General features: G+C 31.4%; 1 protein-coding gene across 1 annotated transcript in view; it reads left to right on the top strand.

Moving 5' to 3' along the window:
- Positions 1-11,180: 11,180 nt before the first annotated feature.
- Positions 11,181-23,323, top strand: part of LOC122517523 (protein gustavus) — a gene marked incomplete in the record, with an annotated part of 197,359 nt that continues 185,216 nt past the window's right edge. Inside the window, 1 exon segment of the mRNA XM_043635989.1 lies at positions 11,181-11,234.

The following is a 23,323-nucleotide window of genomic DNA, read 5'->3' as shown; positions in this document are numbered from 1 at the left end:
ACATGAATATCCACCTAGCCCCCCTCAAACACACCCCACCACAACCACCACCACCACCACCACCATCACCGCCCACCCCATCACCCTTTCGTATGTGGAGTCTCGTGGACATCTTTCTCTCTCTTTCTTTCTTTTTTTATTCTTATGTATGTGTCTCTCTGTCTTCTCTATGTATGTGCTTATATATATTTATATACGTGTACCATGTGTATGTATTTATATGTAGTACCTGTACACTGATAAGTCTAGCGTACGTAATAGTCGCGAGAGCATCGACACGAGACGTACTCGCGAGACAGTACTCGTTGAGTCCCTTCCAGTTCTCGTCAACGTCTACTACTCTCTGCTACTCGTATAAATGTGTTCATGTGTATACGAAAAATGTATGTAAGTGTGTATGTATATAATACTAGCTTAGTACCTTTTATCAGGAATTTGTTGATTTCACTTTGAACCCTTTTGATTTTGCAAATCATTTAGAAAAGGTGTCGCTGAAATATATTTAAAAATATCTTTTCTTTTTCTATATTAATAAAGAAATTGTTTAAATGTTATTTGGAATCAAATAATAGAAGGAATCAAATGATTACCTTTGGTAAGGTATTTTTCAATTTTATTTACAAAAAAAAACATTTTCCTTTTTGGATCTTCTTTTAATCAAATTGATATATTAGACAAATAACATTTTTATACATTGTATCCAATGAAATGACAGTAAATTCGATAATTTAACTAATTTGCCATATGATGGAAAATATTTTTTCTATATATATATGATAATATGTATTATATCTTTATATATCATTAATTTACTGCAATAATTGTTACGAATATAATCTTTCGTGTTTATCAAAAAAAGCCAATTAAAAAGCATAACCAGCGATAAGTTAGTAAAGTCTTTCGAAAGACGTGACTAAAAAAGACTATCGCGAATGAGAACGGCAGGAAACAAAAGATCCGTTTCCTAACTGCCATCGTTCGTTTATACTCTCACTCTCTCTCTCTTTCTCTCTCTCTTTTCTCATTCCAGATTCCTCCCACTCCTTTTCGTTAACTCTTCTCTCGTTCGCCACAACGCGTCGAGAATTAAATTAAAGCTTCCGAAAATAAACTCGGCGACACGCAATTGTTTCTCTTTCTCTTTCTCTCTTTCTCTCTCTCTCTCTCTGTCTTTCTCCTTTTCTTTCTCTTTAGTTAGATCTGAAACGACATGCGACGTTATGGTCCTCGTAAAAGATGAGAAACCATTCCAACAAGATGGCTGGACCATTTGGATGCTGAATCTTATTGTTAATTGAAGATTTGTTTTCTAATTCAAATTTTTCTTCCAACGTCATCCGTGTAAACAAAAGTCTATGAAAAAAGTACTATTCCTTATCCCTGTGTTTATTTTCGATTAAATTTATCTATCAAATCTAAAAGTTTTTCTAAAACATTTTTGAAGTCATGGAAATCAAATCGGTGTATAATAATAAAAAAAAATTAATAAAAATATTTTCATATTAGTTCAATTTATAAATGAAAAATTATTTTAAACCGTAAGAAAACTATTTTTGAAACATTTCTCGTACATTAATTTATTCCCATTGAAAATATTAGAATAAACGTAATTAAATTTTCTTTTTTCTTAAATCACGAATCGATTTATTAAATCGATCATCGTATCGGAGTGAACTAATTAAATTTTAAATACTAAAAAATTCGATAAAGAATCTATTTTTGTTTTTTTTTCAAAGTTACAGCGGATGGTTATCAGTAAAAAAAATTGAGTTTATGTCAATACATTTTGAATGCAAAAATTGTGTGCATATTTGAATCAAATCTACGTATTTGAGTATTTAAAATTCGATAAAGAAAATGATGAATTAATTTGAATGAAGATGTTAAGATGAAAGAAAACGATGATACTGTTTTCATCTCATAGTCGCTTATCGCGAGTATAGTCCGATTCTCCTCGTGGTTTCCATGGTTACCCGCGGAAAAACGTATCGATTCTCCCTTTGGATTCCTCCGAAAGAGAACTCTTTTAAGAAGCCCTTCCTTTCTTTCTCTTCACATTCTTCTCCAGGATCCCTCCTTTCATCTTCCCTCCTCTTTCTCCCACTTTATTTTTTGATAAAAGAAGAAGTAAGAAATTCTTCAAACGGTGACTTCCTAAAATAACACAAAGTGGAAAAAGAAATTGATTAGAAAACGAAGACGAGGAAAGAAAATAGAAAGAAATCAAATAAACGTACAAACCAATAAAAATTGACTTATATAATACTCATCTAATGAGTCTGTGAATTCAAAATCAAAGTAATGTACAAAAAAACACGTGTATAGATGAATTCATTGGTAAACAAGATTTGGTACTCGTACCTAAAAATCTTTCCTTTATTTATTCAAATGAGATATTTTTGTATAGCATGAAACATTTCCTTTTACATTTTACGATACGAAATTGATCTTTTTTGAACAGGATATTTTGAGGAACGTTTTTATTGTATAAAATAAAGAGTTAGATGTATATTTGTATATACTCGTATGTGTGTATGTGTATATGGTATTTAGGTGTATTAGGTATAGTACATGCTAGCAAAGGCACGTTAAAAGAGGTTTATTTCGCTAATAAGGCCAGCCCTGTGCTGTGCTTATTGAAACAATAAAGAATCAGAGAGGCAGCCTGAAAGGACAACCCTCAAGATGGCGACCCTTCTTGGTCACACCAAGCAAGATATCACTGGGAATACGTGCATGGCTTACCTATTGTTGCACGATCGACTCTCGATGGATTTATTGTCGAGATATTGCGGTTTTCTTTCTCTCTCTCTCTCTCCCTCCCTCCCTCTCTTACTCTTTCCTATTTCCCCCTCTTCCTCTATTTCTTTTGATTCTGATATTTACGAGGAGTCTTACGAGGAGTCCAGACTGTGAGTCACATTTTTTTCATTGATAAATTTCTTCACGCGTATTTCTCATATAATTATTATTTCGTCTGCAAATTTCTATCTGACTGAAATCATTTTTATTCTATCTTTTTTTATATATTTTGTTGTTTTTTTTTCTATTAAGTATTGCGCCGAAATAAAAAAATTATGATAAGAATTGCGACTTCGAAGAAAAAAAAATAAAACAAAAGATATTAAACTTCGTTGCAAGTTGTGTTCTTAAATTATAATTACGAACAATTGATATTATCGTAATTAGGATTAATAAATATTATAATACGAACTTTTAATTATTTGACCGCGTTTGAACGAAATTAATCAATATTCGATATTCATCGTTTAGATCATTGGTTCGAATTCGTTCGATCTATCGAAAGTGAAAGTACGATAAAATCGAAAGAAATCGGAAATACGTGATCTCGGTTGGGGGTTTCTCTCCAACGGATTAGCAACAGCCTCTCGTAAGTTCGTGGATCTGTGTCGGGGAGTTTGTGGTGTTCGAGCCTTCCTAATGCACCACGTTATCGCGAGATTTATCGGTTATCGGTTACGTGCATTTCTTCTCCACCTACAACTTCTATCACACTTCATATACTATATACATTTTTCTCTTTTCCCTTTTCATTATTTCTTTTATTTTTTTTCTTTTCTTTTTTACCTTTTTTTAACAGCAAATTTACACGTCACCAATCATCAAATTAACTTCAAAGTATATTACTATTCTGTAATAATAATTATCCTATATGTACAAAGTTTAGTACAAAACAAAAAAGAATCCAACAAATTTGTTTAATTATTTTCAAACGTCACGGCGGACAAACTAGAATTTTTTTTTTTCACAAATAAACAAATTTCAAGTCCCAGGACTGATAGGACTCAATAATAATTATACTAATCGATCATACAACAACGAAAAAAGAACATCAAACTTCCTGCTTCGTATTGAAATGTAGCGCGGGATAGAGAGACAGAGAAAAAGAGAGAGAGAGAGAGAGAGGGAGAGAATGGGAGAGAGAGAGAGAAAGAATAAGAGAGAGAGCATCTTTTGCGCTTCGTTACGTAAACGAATTACAGTCTGGGACAGCATCGAGATAGGAGGAAGAGGAGAGGAGTAGGAGGAGGAAGAGGAAGAGGAAGAGGAGAGGAGTAGGAGGAGGAGGTGGAGGAGGAGGAGGAGGAGGAGGATGGTGTGTCTGGTTGAGAATCGATAGAGCTCCTACCGAGACTACCCCGCGAGACACGAATTCCCGGATTCCATGTCGCCACCCCTAAAAACCCCATCTACGAAGGCAACTCTCTCTCTCTCTTTCTCTCTTTTTCTCTCTCTCTCTCTCTCTTTTTCTCTTTCCACCCTTCGAACCACCCCTTCGGTCCTCCTCGAGGCACCGCATTACCTCTGGACGAGAGGACTCTGTGCTCGGAAAGAGAGATCGTCGGAGAAAGAAGGGTAGAACCAGCAACCTGAACACGAGAAAGAGTAAGAGAGAGAAAGAACATTACGCGCAAGCTCGAGGTAAACGTGTACGTGTGTGAGTGCGGATGTGCGTGTGTATGTGTGTATGTGTCTGTGAGTAAGATAGATATAGAATACTACCGAAGAGAGAGAGAGAGAGAGAGAGAGAGATGGAGGGTGATGGGGCTGGTGAGGGGGAGGGTTAAGGGTGCGAAGGGGGAGAGTTGGGTGGAGAGAGTTACGCGAGGGCCGAGCACAATGGACCGCCTCAGAGATTCGGAAATGTCGAGACCCAGGATCCTGAATGGGAGACGGATGAGGAGTTAGCCTTGCCTGGATCACAGGACAATGCATCCTAAAAGACGAATGTTAGTTTATACGATAACGTGGTTTTATACCAAGATAGATGATTTATTCCATGAATCGTCCGTTTGTATTTAACAACATTGGGGTTTTCTTTTCTTTTTTTTTGTTTTTTTTTTTCATTAAATTATCATCTCAATCACTTCTTTTGTATTCTTTTCGTTGATCTATATATTTCATAAATCAAATTCTGGTGCGATTTAATGAAATTGTTCGTTTAACTTTGAAACGGTTAATTTTAATTTTTTTTATATATTTTCTGTTCATTTTTTACGATAGGATCACGAGTAGAATAAAAAAAGAGCAACAAATTATTCGATCGTAATTTCTTCTTGTTTTTTTTTCTTTTCTCTAAGTTCGAAGTCACACAATTTATTTGAAATAAATTTTAATAATCGTTTTCGTTATTATTTTCTTTTTCTTTTAGAGAAAGAGAGAGAAAGAGAGAACAAAAATAAGATCAACGATCACGAAGATTCTAGTGAAATTGAGGATCCTGATCGAAAAGAAGCGTTATCGTGTCCTAGAAGGGATGCTACCCTTGTTTGATCTATTATTTTACGATCATACTCGTTTAAGGTAATGTGTTTGAACAAGAGTCATAGTTTTCATGGAAAAGATGGGAACAATGATTATATACGCACGTGTTTGATAATTATACCTAATAGAATGACTCTATTTAGGTATCCTCCTTAAAATATGTTCCCACCAATAATTACTGGCTCGATAATAATTATTTTCTTTTTTTTTATATATATATATACTAACCGAACGTACAAGGATCTTAACAAATTTTCTTTACGAGATATTTAAGTGTTCTAAAAATAATATTCTTTTTGTATGCTAGAACGCTAATAATTAATAACCAGATCGATCGAAAAGGTATATAATTTGTATTTTCTTGAAAATTATAGGATATTCAGACGTTTTCTAATAATAACAATTCATGTTAGAACAGTAATAATAACTTGCATCGATGAACACGATGTATAATAATAATAATTTATACGCATATATATATATATCCAAGGAACGTGTGGGAATCTTGAAAATTTTCTACGATTAAAACCTTCTATCTCTCCTCCCTTCTCTCCTCTTTCTCTCTCTCTCTCTCTCTTTCTTTATCTCGCACGAATGCGCTTAGGACGGAGGTAGGATATTATAGAGCGAAAACGTTAAATGGCCCTAATAATGCGAAATCTTGGTAGCCATAAATACGAGCGGGCGATATCAAATGATCTTGGTGGCATGTCCAGTAGCTGCGTTGCCGTGTCTCACCGTTGATACCAAAACAACTACCATCATGGACTGTTTCACGATACTCACCTATATACTTTCATATACATGCATATAAGTATCGTTACTGAGCTGCTAGCTAGCTACTAGAAGTACTCACGTCAAGTATGTGCTCCTGGCTTATCATACAGGTCTCCTCGAGACCTGTATACGGTCTTCCTGCTCTTTATGCGACTACACCTTTAACTATTCGTGTAGTAGTATCGGATTTGTGCGACCTGCTCGGCTCAGTACTTACTTCCTTGTCTTAGCTGCAAAGTCACGAGTTAGAAGATGAAAGCAAATCGTAGATTTAACTTGATACGTCCTATCATCGGTCAGTTTCTCTTTAGCCTTACCTATTTATCGTTCACGCTAAGGAAAATCGAAGAACGGGGGGATAGAAGAAACTTTCATCGTGATTATCAACTATTAGTACGCGTTCAATCGGAAACAAAGTTTCTTCATTTGTATTTTAAATGCTAAACTTAAACGAGACTTTTTCCGGTTAACATTTTCTATCCGATCTTTTACGAATGATTTTCCAAATGTTTTCCGTTCGACATTTAGTACCATATTCGTTTACTTTTTCAAAGATCCGTCGACCGGATTAAGATGCATCTTTGACATTTCAATTTTTAGATTCAACCAAACTATCCAATCAACTTTCTAACACTCGTACTGATTAAAATCTTACATGTTTTATAATTTAGATTTTAATTGACAATTTTTTATTTAGGTATTCACCTTAAAGTATTATATCGATTTTAGTATAACAATAATTACTAAACTGGATCGATTAGGAGGTGTATAATAAGAATTTTTTATTCTTTTTTTTTTGTATATTAATATTGACTGAACGTGTCTTAGGTTAGAATAATTCCACGAGTTCCTGTATTCCACGAGTTACAAAGGCCGATGAAAAAGGGAGCGTGTTAAGGTAGCTACTTTCTAAGGGCCATGTATATGAAAAGTGAGAGAATGAGAATGAGAGAGAGAGTCAAACTCAGAGGGGTGGTTACGTGGGTGAGATAGGTTGAGACAGGTCGATGGGCGGAAGGAAAGTATGAGAGACACGACGCAGGAAGAACTCGCGTGTGTTACCCCTAACACCCCTTCTTCACTCCTCTTCCTTCTTCTTCTTCTTCTAGTACTTCTTCTTGTACTTCTTCTTCTGTCCTTGGAACCAATTTAGCAACGAACGAACGAACGAACGAACTCACGCACGCATTTACGTATGTACGTGTCACGTGTCTTAGAGGGTGTCAGAGTGTGAACTTAAGATTGTAGTAAAACCTTATAACACCTATTTATATATATACACACGCGCGCGTTTATGCGTGTGAGAGAGAAAGTTGTGTGAACGATTAAGCTTGGAAATTGTTTCTTTGAAAATTCGAACGTTACAATGAATGAATTATTTATCAACCCTTCACTAACCCAAGTTTCTCCTTTTTTTATTCTGCGTTAAAAAAAAAAAAGAAAAAAACAAAAAAGAGAAAAAGAAGAATATGCATCATGGAAGTTGCAGTCTTACTTATATTAAATACAACTTTGCTATACAAACGTAATTATATAACTTTTATATTTAATGTGCGTTTACTTTTTCATTACAAATGATTACAATGAATGTTTGTATTTTGTTGTACGAGAAATGATATAATTAAATGTAAAACATCAAATAATTACGCGTTTAATAAGAATAGTTGAAAATCTCTCAATCTCCAAAAATAGAAATATTTGTATTAAAATTATATAATAAATGTGTAATTTTCAAAGGGGTAACATCGAGCTATAGTTACTGATCAAAATTATTTCTTTTTTTTTTTACGTCATAAAAGTAATTTTTTGTTTTCTATTCAAAGTAAGTTTTTTTTTTCTTTCTTCACATCAGAAAAGACAATCTCGAGTTGACGTGTCGTAGTGTGGACATCACTATGCTCTATAGAAAAGGTGAATAAGGGGTAGTTAGGGGTGGAAGGAAGAGGTTAAGAGAGCTCGAACGGTTGTAGCGTGTCCGGTATCTCATACTGGGATCGCAAGAGACATTTCGTCCCACCCTAAGAAGTCAGTCCGGTCTCCCACAAATGACCATCGCCGAGCCACGAAGCTTTAGCACGAAGTCCCACCATCTATGAGGGTGCCCTCCTTCTTACCCCCTCCTCTTTCTTCTTCTTCTTCTTCTTCTTCTTCTTCCTTCACATTTACCTACTCCCTCACTTTTCTTCCCCTTACACCTCTCCTAACCACCCAACTTTCAACCAACGACATATCTTTCGGTCACCCATACATACAAATTTATATATAAATATATATAGATATGTGTGTGTAGATATAGATATACAGTTTGTTACGTAGGACATTGATGAAAAGATTACACGGATGTATTATATTTGGACGATAAGGTCCAACCCTTCGTGAGACAGCTCGGTAATCTACTGTTCTTAGTTATCATTTTTCATTACCTTTTTCTTTTTTCTTTTTTTCTTTCTTCTTGTTCTATGAAAAATCACGCAAAGTGTCTCTCTCTCGAAAGATCCCAATCCGATTAGCCACGAATCAATCTGATTTATTTTTTGATCTACAATTTGTTTAATTTTTTATTTTTCTTTTTTTTTTACACAAGTGAGATTGCACTCGCGAATTTTTCTATATGATTTATTAAATATTACGCACATATACATATATATATATATATATAATTTTATTAATTTATTCATTGAAAACGTTTATCCTTTAAAATACTTAATTAAAAATAAATAAATCTTTTATTGTCGTTAACAGAATCGACTTTGATTCGTAAAGGAACGTTTGATTCTTGAGAAGAGAACGCAAAATGTAAATTTATTCGACGAGAATAGCAGTCAGGAATTGTTATGTCTGTGAGAGTTAGTATGGGGTCTCCGATTCAATTACACCCCTGATGCTTGAACGACACTGACAAACATTCGTCCCAGTTAACTTTGATTACCTTTCGAACGACATTAAAACGAGATTCGAGATTCGTTTATGCACCTTATCGCGTTACCGATCGTTAGTTTCGTTGATCGTGACATAGTTATGCGATATGACGTTTATTTGTAATCACATATCGTTATTCGAACTAGTTTTAATCGAATGTATATGTCGGAATCTAAGATTTCATTCTATTTTATTGAATTTCATTAAAAATCATTTTCGTCCATTTTGATGATCATCCAAAATTTAATTCTTCAAAATAAAACATCGAATTATTAATCTAAAAAAAATAATTATCCAACAAATTAGAGTATCCAACCTTTTTGATTCGTCAATGATGATGGTAATAAAAAATAACATTTATCGTGAATGGTAAGTTATCGATAGTTAGTCGGTAAAGTAGAAATACTTTGGGTATAAATTTCTAGTTCTTTTTCTTTTGTTTTTTTAATGTATTTAATTAGTAAATGTTCATGTCTTATTAGTAATGTTTAAATTAAGAATAAGTTAATGAAAATTGATTAATAATTTATTTTAAAAAGAAACCAACTGTTAACAACATATGTTTCATTTACCAAAAACTCACGCAAGCTTGCGAGACTCTACCATAAATGTCGCCGCTTGTACTATTCTCAATCATTTATGATCATGATTTATCATAAATGTTTAATCATTCCCATTAACAATATACACTTAAATCATTAAAATAAACAAAAATTAATTCATTAAAATCGCAAATAACTACACAATAAAAGTATTCTTAAAAATATTCATAAAAAGTCCGCCATATTTAATTTTTTTTTAAATCCTCCGATAAACTACTAGAATTACATTCAAATTAAGGGGGGACGGGGAGGGGGAAAGAAAAAACCACGTTAAAAGGTAAGTAATCTTAAAAAAAAATCGCCATACGCGTATGCTTAAAAGTAATTACTTTTGAATGTATCAAACGGTCTGAATGATTTGAAAAGGTAAATATAATAAGAAAAGGAATTTAAAATTTGCGGTACGGTGAGCCATCTTGTGGATGCACTTAGCTCGGCGGGGTATCGTGTACTCGAGCAGTGTTGCCACCAAAAGGAGTGCATCAACGGCAGACCGTTCGCGGTGTCGCGTCGTAAACAACGAGTCCACAAATTCTCTGATCCTATTTCAGGAAAATATCAGTGTTAATAAATTCACAAAGGTATCATTCCGAAGTGAATTTAATCGAGAATTAGAACGATATAGAATTTTCGTAAGATCTACGAAGTAATATACAACAATCTTAAACAAATTCTAATCGTTTGTGCGTGTCAGTGCGCGGGTTGGCAAGCGTTGGCGTTGGAGGAGTACAGTAGTTCTGCTGCCATTTTCCTCGTGTGCGTCTCAAAAAGTGAGATAGATAGATAGATACATACATAGATACAAAGAGAAAGAAAGAGAGAGATAAATAGATAGATAAATACACACAAATCTAAAAAGATAGAAAGAGAAAGAAGTAGAGAGATAGAGAGAGACAGTGCTAGTTAGCTAGCAAGCTAGCTAAATGGATAAAGATAAAACTGGAATACTAGACACATAACACAGAAGAGATAGGATAAAGAAAGAAACACAGACGTAGACACACACACACACACATACACACACACATACACATATACATACACTGACACACAAAGAAAGGCATTTGCAAAAAAATTATAAGAAAAAAGAAAAGCCTAGAAAAAGTATCGCAGTAAGAGAAAATTTCCCCAAAAAAACCTTTTCATATCTGATCGAAATCAAAGGAATTAAGAAAAAGGATAAAATAAGTAGATAAAGAAGGGAATAGAAAGAAGCGGAGTGGGGGGAGTAAGGGTTAGCGAACGTGTGTAGGGAGAGGGTGCCTGGGGGTGGTTTGGCGCGGGGGGAGGGGGTTTTTATTAAAAGTGACAAAGAAACATAACATTCCGGTTTACGAAAAAGTAACGTAATCAACGAATCAAATTTTTTTTACTTAAGATTGGGACAATTTGATTAGTGTATTAGAACATATTGTTCTTTCGGTGTTAACAGTAAAAAAATAATCAGTAAGAAAGAATAGTTAGAAAGAGACAGAGAAGGAAGTTGGGAGTCGAAGTGGAAGAAGAAGAAGAAGCTGGCTGGTTTATTTCCTGGTGCAACGGAGGCCGAAGTGTGTGAAATAGACGAGCATTAGAAGAGTATTAGAAGAACGCGAACGAGAATTACGGAGACGCGCTTTGCGCGCCTTCGAAACTGGACCGCCGATCAAGGTTAGATATTTCATTCTAATGAAAATGGTTCTTGCTTTCCCTTTTTTTACCCCCCCCCGCTCTCTGTTTTCCACTGTTCTTTTTTTTGTTTTGTTTTTTACGCACGTTTGTTACACGCCAATAAAAAAAAATCGTAATTATTCTGAGGAAGGTTTTTTAATAGATAGCAGATTGGCGAACTTATTGAAAATATTGAAAACAAGTGGACGAAACGTGTTGATTTCAATAAAAATACGATTAATGATATTCATGTTTATATCGTATCGATTATTGTCAGATACGATTCGATTATTTCATCACAATTCGGAATTATAAATACTATTAAATATTTAAATGATCATAAACTTTTCCACGAATATTGAGATAATTTATTTTAATGCAGGTTCAATATTATTTTTTATTTGTAGACGTTATATTACGAATAATTGTAATTATTCTATGCATTCGATATGAATTAATTTTAAATCATTTTTATAGTTGAACGTGGATTTTTCGTGTGCGAATAAAAAAGAAAAGAGAAGACAAAAAAAAATAGAAATGTTATAAAACGAAACAAGATAATGCAATGAAAATATTATTTTGACAAACAAAACAAAAAATATCCATCTGATCGATCGTTCTCTATTCGTCTCGTTTTTTGCGTATCTCGAATTTTGTTATTAATTTCAAGGTGATTTTTTGTTAAAAACAATTAATATTATATACACACACACACAAACACACATACTTATACACGTATATACAAGGAGAACATTAAATATAGTGATATATAAATTTATTTTTGTCGAGTTCCGCGATAAGCAAGGTCACACACGACGAATAAACAAAACTTCGCGATAGCGAATAACTCGTATTTTTTTGTTACAAAATAATAAAAAACACAAAGGAAATATAAAATTATAAATATAACTTTGTTACAATCTGTTAACGTTTAAGCCGGAAGTAGCAACCAGGTATATCGTTTTCCTTCCAATGACGTTAATCATCGTTTTAATCCGCGTTGATTCAACTAGTTATATTCCAATGTATTCAAAATAAATCACGATATATTATTTGTTATCGATAATGGTTTTAAATAAAAATGACTGTATCTTTTTCTTTACAATGACTTTCACGAGGTCATCAATCTATTGATCGATCGATCGATCAATCGATCAATCAGTAGATCAATCAATCAAACCAGTTGCATACGTCAGATTATTTAATGCATTATAATTAAAAGTACTCTAGATAATATAATCTTTCCTTATTTTTTTCTTGTTAAGCTTTATGCATATGGGTTTAATCATTTTTGATTTGTTATCTTTTAAAGCACAGGGATGGATAAAAAGTATAGAAAGAGAGAGTTATAGATGATTTATCGAACACTTCCTTGTTACCACTTTCCATACTTAAGATAAGCCACACATTTCATTGTTTTTCCTAGATCAGCTGATCATTAACCTTCTCTCTCTCTCTCTCTCTCTTTCTCTCTCTCTCTTCTTCTTCTTTTCGTCTATCTATCTATCTAGATAAATATACCTATCCATTTATGTATCTTAAGTTACAAGTTTGGAATAAAACGATAGTACAAGAAGTTTTACGACTTTTCGAAACTTTCCCGAGATTTCTCTCTGTTACTCCCCGACATTGATATCTTCCAGATAAATAGATAGATAAATGGATGAAAAAAGATGAACAAGAAATACAAAACTGCATAGGAAAGAAAGACTTGTATCATATTTACGAATGTTTTATCTAAGGGCAATTTGATTTTTGTCATCATTGCGATATTTCTTTTCTAAACTATAATCCTATATTTTGTATTTTATTTTATTTTATTTAGACAAATTTTACTACCATTTATTTTTCCATTTCTTCTTCGTCGGACTTATTATTATTATTATTATTATTATTATTTTTTTAATAAAGCGATTCTTAATTATCACCGCGCGTGTTCTTTTTTCCTGTAAAATTAATTATCGCTGATGCAGATGAGTAGTATCTTTCCGGTGACCTTGAGAATATTCTTTACACATAAAAAGAAGATGAAAGAGAGTAAAAGAGAAAAGAGAGAGAGAGAGAGAGAGAGAGAGAAAGAGAGAAAATGTTCTCTCTCTCCTTAGTACGTGTATATAATAAATTTTTTTGTTGTTGTTTCTTTTTACGGTAAAACCTCGACTCTACACGGCGCACGGCTTTTGCTTTGCTTTACCAGTTTCGTTCACTTTGACGTCCTTGGTATTTCGAAAAATGCAACGTATCCGTTCACTTGAAGCTTCTCATTTATGCCTCTCTTTACAACGTTTGTATTCCATTTTAACCTTCCCAGTCTTTATGTAATTGTTGAAAGGCTACCGTTTTGCTCTACGTACGTTGAATGCTTTAGGAAAAAGATTTTCTGCATTTTTTTTTATTTTCAAAATAATCTACGAACCCTTTTATTCTCGGATTATTTATACGCCGTTCAATATATTTGATATATTTTTGCTGAATTATCATTTTTATTTTTACATTTTTAAATGAAGTTTTAATACCACGAGGGAAATATTTATGATCGAGGAATGATCGTATTTAATTCTTTCTTTTTTTTTGTTTTTATTAAACACTATGTATTCCGGATTTATATTTATTATTATTTTTTCCTTTTTTCATTTAATTTTGTTTTAAAAATGAAAACGAATTATATGCCAAACACAAGTGTTTTAAATTAAAATGATTTTTATCAAATCGATAAAATTAATCTATGAAATCTCTGTTGTATACTATTTTATTTAATTTAATTTATTTTTTATTATTATTATTTAACATACTTTCAAATTAAATTAACGAAATAATCTACGAACATTCCATATTGTGATCTCTAACAATTTAACCGATTTTTCAAAGAAATTATTCGCATATAATTATTATTAATCAATTTTCTTTTTAAAATAATATTGATTAACTACGTATCGCTCAAATAATTTTAATTTAAAAAAAAAAGAAAGGATAAATACTTTGATGATTAAATTATCGGACAAACCATCGTATTAATTTATTTCAATTATGACTATTAATTAACATACTTCATAGAATTAAATTAACGCGATTGACAATGTTTTTGTTTCTTTTTTTTTAGAAAATTATAAATTATAGTATCTTAAAATTCGTAATTAGACGTAATGTGACCTAAGTGGAAGAAAAACACAGAGAGAAAAACACAGAGAGAGAAAGAGAGAGGGAGAGAGAGAGAGAAATTTTTAGATCATATTAGAGGATGGTGTTCACCACAAGCATATAGCCCTGTTAAGAACACCGCGTACTATAATTCGAGATTTAAAACTCATAACGCGCCGCTCACGGCGTCCTTAACGAGTCTTTCTACCGTACGTACGAAGCTACGAGAGGATATGCATTTAAAACCGGTGCTATATATTCTTCCCTCTTTCTCTTTCTCTTCATCTTTTTCTCTTTCTTGACAGAGTAATCTTCCGTATTTAGTTGCATCGTAAACAAGGAACCCCAACCATCGTTCTTACTACGTTACGCATGAATGTTCCTTTATTATACAAAGAAAGTGCAACGATCCTTTAACTATAAAACACTATAGTCGTTAGATAAAATTATTCTAACAGAATTTATTTTGTATCTTGTAGAAAAAGAAATAGTGTAAAAAAGAAAAAAAAAAAAGATAAAAATTTAAAGTGTTTTCTATTTATTTCTTTTTTGTCCACATTCAATTTTACATTATCTATTTTTCAAAGAAAAATGTATCGCATGATTTATTATTTTTAATATAGTTTAATGATTAATATACGACAAAATATTTGATTCTTATTCGATGCACGTGCGATGAGTATTTAAACAGAAAAAAAAAAAGAAAAACATTAAACTCGAGTATTATTTATTATCTATGCATGTTTTGTTAAACGATTAAATATATTACAAATTAAGAAACATCGTAAGCATTTATAATGTGACTGAGAAATTGTGTTTCAAGTTTAAAATTTATAGTGAATAATTTGTTTAAAATTACTCTTAAACGTGCGTGTGTTTTCAGATTAAAAATGTTAAGATAAACAATAAGAGATGTTATTCATAATTCGTAAAATAAAATGATTAACTATCGTGTACCTTATGTTAATCATTAATTAAGAAAATTTTGTTCACCTTATTTTCTTCCTTTCTCTCTCTTTCTCTTAGTATTCTCGATTAGGTTCTCTCCTTCGTGAATTATATCCCTGGACATTAGAGCGTGCAACTAACGTACCTACGTTGATGAACGACGCGTTGCACTGTAAGCATGCACCATGTATATATATGTATATATGTATGTATGTATATATAAATGTATATATATTTTTACTTGGGGTTAATCATATATGTATATATATATTATATTAAATTAGTATTTGAGAAAGGGACGATAGGTCAATGACATTGTATTTATATCATAAAAACATCATTAGAAATGATCGAATCTATTTAAAAATTACAATTTATAATAAAATAAAATATTAAAAAAAGAAATGATGTTTCATTCAATACTTTTTAATATTCAACAAAAATTTTGGAATCATCGATAATCGTCGAATGGACAGACCACACGACCTCAATCATCGTAAAAAATCATTTGAGATTTGTAATGATTTTTATTTTATATTCAATCATTGATAAAACTTTAATCAACGATTTTGTTTTAAAAGAGAGATCATTTTGGTCGAATTTTTTCTCTTTCTTCTTTTTAATTTTCAATCTCTCTCTCTCTCTCACACACACACACACACTCTTTCTCTCTTTGTAAAAAATAAATCAGGGATATAGGAAGATACGTGAGAATCACTCTACGCGTTTTGAGCAAATATTCATTAAACTCGTCGACGTGCTTCTAATGGAGCTCGAGTATCGTGCCGTTTCACATAAAAAATTCGGCGAATTATTAAGCATCGAGCTATGATATTTTTTTTCCTTTCTCTCTCTCTCTCTATCTCTCTCTTTATATTTTCCACGATTTTATTTCGTTTTATTTCGTAACATTTATACTATACGATGTTATTTACAATTGTATAGAAACTGTAATAGTACTCTAAACATTTAATTTTTTATTACTATCAATTTTCTAAATAATCAATTCAATTCATTTTAATATTCATTATAAATTGATATTTAACAAATATTTTTATCAGGTAATTATACAAAATATAATATTAACGATATTTTTATCTCTTCGGAATGTATTTGTTTTTTTAAATATTTATACGAAATGTTTTAAATTTCAGTCAATATGTACCATATATATGACTTTTTTTAAAATCAATATTTGAATGATACCATCGAAGATAACCATTAGTTGTATATTTACAAATTGAGATAACATCAATATTATATTTCATTTATTTCTTTACTAATGTATTTATTTATTCTTAAAATTGATATCAATAATTTATAAAATGTATATACATATTTATACATATGTATAAATACATAACAAATATTATTTAAAAATTAATATTAAAATACTAAGACATTTATAAAATAAAATTAAAGAAAGAACAAGATAAGTAATAAACTCGTAATAACTCGCAATAGTGAATGGTATTGTTCAATTGACAAAGTTTCATATCTTTTTCTAAGAATCTTTACGTATCGTTAGGTTCTCAGGATGCATCACTATAAAACGATAACACCTTTGCTCCTTGTTGCATTCGCCACGCCCATCAACGATCGACCCAACCAATGCAACGCGTATATTTTGTGTGTGTGCGTGTGCGTGTATGTGTATGTGTTGTACATTTCTTCGATCATATTAAACGATCATTTACAACGTGCATAATATATTTTTACGAGCATGATCTAACAGTAAAAAGAATAATAAAAAATAATAATAAATAATATATTTCTTTTTATTTATTTTTTATCGTTTAACAATGTAACATATTAATATACATTTATATTCAAGGAGAGGAATGTTGTGTAAATTTATATATTTTTTTTCAATTGTTCATGCTCGGTAAAGAGATATAATTCTACATATGTATTTTTCATTGACTTATTTTGAACAAAAATATTATCGAATTCTGTTTTATACAAATATTCATACCGTTATTTTTATACATTTCTTTTTTTTCGTTCCTTTTTATTTTTATTTCATTTTATTTTCTCTTATCGTTATCATTAATACGAATTTATATGAAATTCGTACGAAAATAAAATAAGAGAGAAATAGTCGGTGAATGAATGAGTGAGTGAAAGAGTAACAAATCGAGGTAGTAAATGAGTAAAAAATTAGGTGAAACGAATGAGTGAAGAAACGAGCAAAAAAAAGAGAAAGAAAGTGTGTATGAGTGAGTAACAGAAAGAGAGAGAGAGAGGAAGAGAGAGATTGAGTGAGAAAGAGAATTTAAGAAAAAGGAAGGGGGAGGGTAAGTAAGAAACAAAGTGTAAGTAAAGAGAGAGAGAGACAGAGAGAAAGAGAGAGAGAAAAATGAGTAAGTTAATGAGTAAAAAAGAAAGATAGTAAATGAGTAAGTAAATGAGAAAGAGAGAGACAGTAAATTAGAAAGACAGAGACAATAAACGACTAATGTAAGATAATGGGTAAAAGATATATATATAGTACATGAGTTAATTAATAAGAAAGAAAAATAATAACACACATAGAAAAAGATAAAACGATTAAACCAAAAAAAGATAAAATATTGATAATACTGTGAAGCAATTTTCTTTAATTGAGTCGTAGACAATTAATAACGATCAACAAAATCTCCGAACATTTTTCTAGCAATTTCGAATAAATCGATAAATTTGCTCATTTTATATAAAGTTCCTTTTTTCCAATGTCAATTCACTTTTTCCAGTCTGGCGTATTTCCCGTCGAGATTTTGCTTGGGTAGAGATAGACAGACAGACAGACAGACAGACAGACGGACGGACGGACGACTAAGTAAGACAGAGAGGGAATGATAAGGAGAGGGGTGAGGGGTAATAAAGGGGGTGAGTAGTAAAGGGTGTAGCAGTGGGATCGGAAGCAGCAGGAAACGAGTAGCACTTTATACAAAGGGTGCTGGCTCTACTCTGAAAATGGTGGTTCCCGTCGTCTACTTAAATGCACTTCTCCTCGAGTGGAAGTGACACAAATGTGCACGTGGTGGTAGCGATGTTGGTGGTGGTGCTACTGCTCCTACTGGTGTTGGGAGATAGGGGGGTAGAATAGGGGACGAGAGGGCTGACTAAAGGGGGTGGGTTGGTAGTACTTTAGGTGCTAAGCGTGTAAAACAGGACGTGAAACGAACCACTCGAGGTATAAGCCTGCGAACCTACGCGAACGTGATATCGTTTCTTTTCGGGACTGGATCCAAATCAACATTCTACACCACTTCCTCTCCCCCCACCTTCTGCCCTCTGCCTTCCTCCGCCACCTCTCCTCCTCTTGACGTTTCTCTCTACTATTTTCATTGGTGCATTAGAAGTTTCTTTTCTTTTTTTTTTGTTTTTAGTTTCTATCTCGTGTTTGTTACGGATTTTTGTCTTTTATCATGAAATGCTATAATAGGTTTTTTTTTTTATAAATGTATGAAATATGGTTGAATTCAAAGACTATCTATGTATGTGTTTGTTATTTTTGTATTTAAATAATATATTTTTTTTCATACTATTTTAAGTCCTTTGTCTTAAGTTAATTAATGTGCGTTCTTAGAACACATATTTTTGTTCAGTATTTAAATAATATAAAGATTGTAAAAATAATTGTTTTAAAGATATTATTTTTTGTAGGGTCCAAGCAACGAATAAAAGCACTTAGTTTTACATTTGCATAACAATCACGTGTATTTTATTTTGTGGAATGTTCGTTGATTAACGAAATAATATTTCATTTTTATAGACATCGATATATATATGGGGACTTATTATATTTTATATTATATATTTACTATTAATGTTCTATTAATATATTCAATTAGGATATAATTGAATTAGTTTCATTTAAATAGAAACATTAAAATCATACAGACCTGAACGCATATCAGTAATAAAGAAATACAAATTTATCATGGAGATAGAATAGGAAGAAAAGATAAAAAAAAATAATAATAATAATTATAATAATAAATAATAACAGTCAAAAAGGAATAAAAGAAAAAGTAGTAGTAAAATTGTGTTGCACGTTACAAGCGTGGGATTTAAATCCCTCGAGTGTTATAAAAATGAGAAAGAGAGTTAACCGTGTATCACGTAAATCTATGCGGGTACATATATGTGTGTGTGTGTGTGTGTGTGTGTGTCTGACTGTACGCAAAGCGTGGAAAAATCTCCGATTCTCTGTCTCGTGAGAGAAGAAGAGGACGGTGTTTTAACCCAATTGCCTTGACCAACATAAGTATATCTGACATTACACAATCGTGGTTATGCGAATACATATAGCAATGATTACGTACACACATATGTTAATACGCTTATATACAATCTGGAAAGTATTGGCAGAAGCAATATGTCACGTTCTAATGTCTCTCTAATGTCACAATGGTAATAGAAAACTGGACGCCAGATACGAACGATTATACGTCAAGATCTTAACTATTTAATGTATGCATAATATATACGTGTACACTATCAACCAAAAGTGTACAAATAGTGTACGTAAATACAAACAGATAGACAGGATATTTATTTATGTAAGAAAAATAAATGAATCCTCTCTTTTTTTTCTGCAATAACGTATATAAATTTGTTCGTCAACAAAAAATTTACGAGTTCTACCGTTTATAAGTTTTTTAATTATTTTTTTTAAGTTTTTCTTCTTGTCAACCAACCAACGTGTATTTTTTTTCGTCAAATATTCTTGACGTATTCTTGTTATTTGCAATTTTTTTATCTAATAGTTTTTCCTATGTTTCTCGTAGAAGTTGGTAAAAGTAGGAAAGTTCGTTTTTAAGTATTCGCGTTAACCTAGGTGTCTAAACAATACGAGAATCATTCTGAATAATATGCTTAAAAATTTTTCAAATCAATCGTTATTTTATTGATTGTTCTTTTTTTTTTTTTATAAAAATTGATACTAAATTCCTAATTTTTTTTTTATATGCGTTTGTACAAATGTTTACATTTATGCAATTCTTTTTTTTCTTCTTTTTCTTTCAACGCTTTATCATATTATTTTCAGAGATATATATTAATCTTTTATAAAAATTATTATTGACCGTTTGTGTGTGCACGAAAGGGTTACATGTAATTTCTATACAAGGATGTGACAAGGTCGACCAAAAAAAAATTAAAATAAACGCACGCGCGTGTATTGAAACGTTACGGTGCATTGCGTCAATAAATAAAAAAGAAGAATGTGTTCTGAATAATATTTATATGAAAAAAGTTGAAATGAAAGGAGAGGAGTGTAATAAAACAAAGCAAAGGAAGTTTCGTTAGTCTGTCTCGTTTAAATGAGAAATAAAGATAAAGATAGGTAGAGAGAAAAAAAGATGAAATGAAAATGGAGAGCGTGGGAGTGTCCTTGAGGTTTATCAAAGAAAACTTTGAAAAAAGTTTACGCGTCAAAATAAAATTCGCTGTGTAAATGTCGAGGGCCACGTATTTCTATTTCAGATACTAGAAATAACTTGATAAGAAACTATGATCAAGAAACGTATAGTACGTTGGAAATCAGCTGATTCTAGAAACGATAAAATTTTTCCACGTATTAAATGAACGAGGAAAGAAAATATCAATCAATCAATTACATAGTACACATTGCAAAATAGTTGAAGTTATTATAGTAAAACAAGTTTTCTTCATAGACCCAGAATTCTTCAAATATTTTCAAATTGACTGAATCGTATTTTTTTTTTTTTTTTTGTAAAAAAATTCTAAAATTCATTAAATTTCCTCATTAACTAGTTTTCAAAACGCCATAACTTTTAATCGAATAAACAAATATCGTAACTGTTTTTTTATATATTATTAATTATTCCATGATAGCTTATATAGCTTTTAAATGCGTGTAAGTATGACAGACGTGATTAATATTACCGGAGTTATGCGAGATCTTAAATGTGATCTATCAAAAAAAAAAAATACTGAGAAACCTTTTTTTCACTCAACTCGAATGTACGCGTAAACATAGTTCGAATAATTTCAACGTGTATACATTTAGAATGTATGTTATAGGGATGGATAAAATTCTTTTCTTAGTATTTATCTATCTAAGCACATAAATAAATATGTAAGTAAATAATTTTGTTTGTATGTGTGTGTACATAAGTACGAGTAACTGGACGTTTTCTCACGGCACCTTGCATTTCGAGTTCCTAGAAATAAAATATTCAATTATCTCTAAGAAAAGGTTTTGCTTATTTCTATCTAAATGCGTGTGTGTGGTGTGAGTGTATTAGAAAATCTCTCGTTTCTTACCGATGATGATGATGACGATGATGATGATGATGATGATGATGATGATCATGATCATACGAATACTTGATCTGTCTATCTGTCGATAAGATAATAAGACAGACGTTTATATCATTATTATCTGACGTCAATAACGTTATCGAAACTCAACTGACAATCATTATTATTATTATTATTATTATTACGTTTAATTACGTTCTAATAAGCTTACGTATATGTGTGTGGGTGGTGCGTGTGTAAAAAAGTGTTGTTCAAGCATATAATTTATCTTTTCGATTATGAAATGTCATAGATCTGTTCATCTTAACAAAATTTTTTTTCTTTTTTTTTTTAGATCTCCAAGAGTATCATACACATATGTCTTTCATAACATACATAAATTGTATATATATACATTTTTTATTACAATCTTGAAATTATTTAAAGTCAAAAAGAAAATAAATTGTATGCAATCAGCTCTAAACTTAAAATAAAATAAATAAATATTTTTAATGACTATATACAAAACATGTGATATTTCAATTTACGAGTATATGAAATATGCGTGCATACGTATGAAAGAGAAACAAAAAAATAATAATAATTTTGCTCTACAAGGTTTATTACTACATCGAGTGACAAAATATCACGTGTTCCTCGTTTACGTATTGCAATGTTCAAACTCTTGCATTGCTTTAAACGACTAGAGCGAAGAAAAGGGTAAAAAAAAGAGTGCATATTGGAAAGAGTGAGATGGATTGATAAAGAATGTATTAAAGTGTACGTACAAGAGAGTGAGGTAGAAAGAGATAAAGATAGAAATAGTTGTCAACATCGAACTATCTTGGCACAATGTTATCTTTCTCCGAGGAGTGGCCGCCGTACCACATATCCGACATACGCACAGAGATCATTTTTACCTACCACGATGTGTGCTACCTAGGGCGATTTATTTAAAGCCATTTTGTTATTATACCATCGATTTTAAAGGCCAACCACTTTCCCCAAAGTCGTATATCAATTTGATCGGCTGCTTCGAATTACCATTCGAATTTCATTGAAAATTCAAACCTAATGAAGATCCTCTACTGTTCTACCTTTCATTATTTCTTATTTTTTTTTTTTATTTCGTACATATAATAACTTGTTATATTATACGTCTTATTATATGAGGATAAATCATTCTTATGTAATTTTATCTCATTGATTTTTTACGTTATGCGTGTACTTATAATTTTTTGGTAACTTGAAAAAACTTCATTTATTTTATAATATATGTGTATATGTTACCGGTATAGGGAAAAATCAGTCAATGTTAGCAATACCGGATTTCTGGTAGCATATATATATATATATATATAATTGTGATACGAAATTAGTTGACAAAAATACATTTTTTATTTTCAACATTTGACTTATAAATACTTTTAATTTTTAGCACATATATTTATTTATTTCTCTCTCTTGTGTGTTCTGGATATTCTACTTTATAAATCATTAATCCTAAAATGAGATATATTATCCTACTTAAAAGCAATGAGAATTTATTAGTGGAATATTTAATAATGACGGATATCACGTGTCAGATTTGACTAACGATTCGTTTAATAATGAATCGTTAAGTTTGTTAAGAAAGTTTAGAAACTTCTAAAGTTACACTAACGGGAGCACACATAAGTACTTTCTTCCGCTATAATTCTCATAGTTCAACGACATATCGATCCGTTCGACCCCGCATAATACTTTTGTAT

The sequence above is a fragment of the Polistes fuscatus genome, unplaced genomic scaffold (genome assembly GCF_010416935.1).
Source record: "Polistes fuscatus isolate 324 unplaced genomic scaffold, CU_Pfus_HIC Scaffold1, whole genome shotgun sequence".
NCBI classification, from domain to species: domain Eukaryota; kingdom Metazoa; phylum Arthropoda; class Insecta; order Hymenoptera; family Vespidae; genus Polistes; species Polistes fuscatus.
The sequence above is the reverse complement of the archived record's forward strand: the minus strand, read 5'-3'. Positions and strand labels throughout refer to the sequence as shown.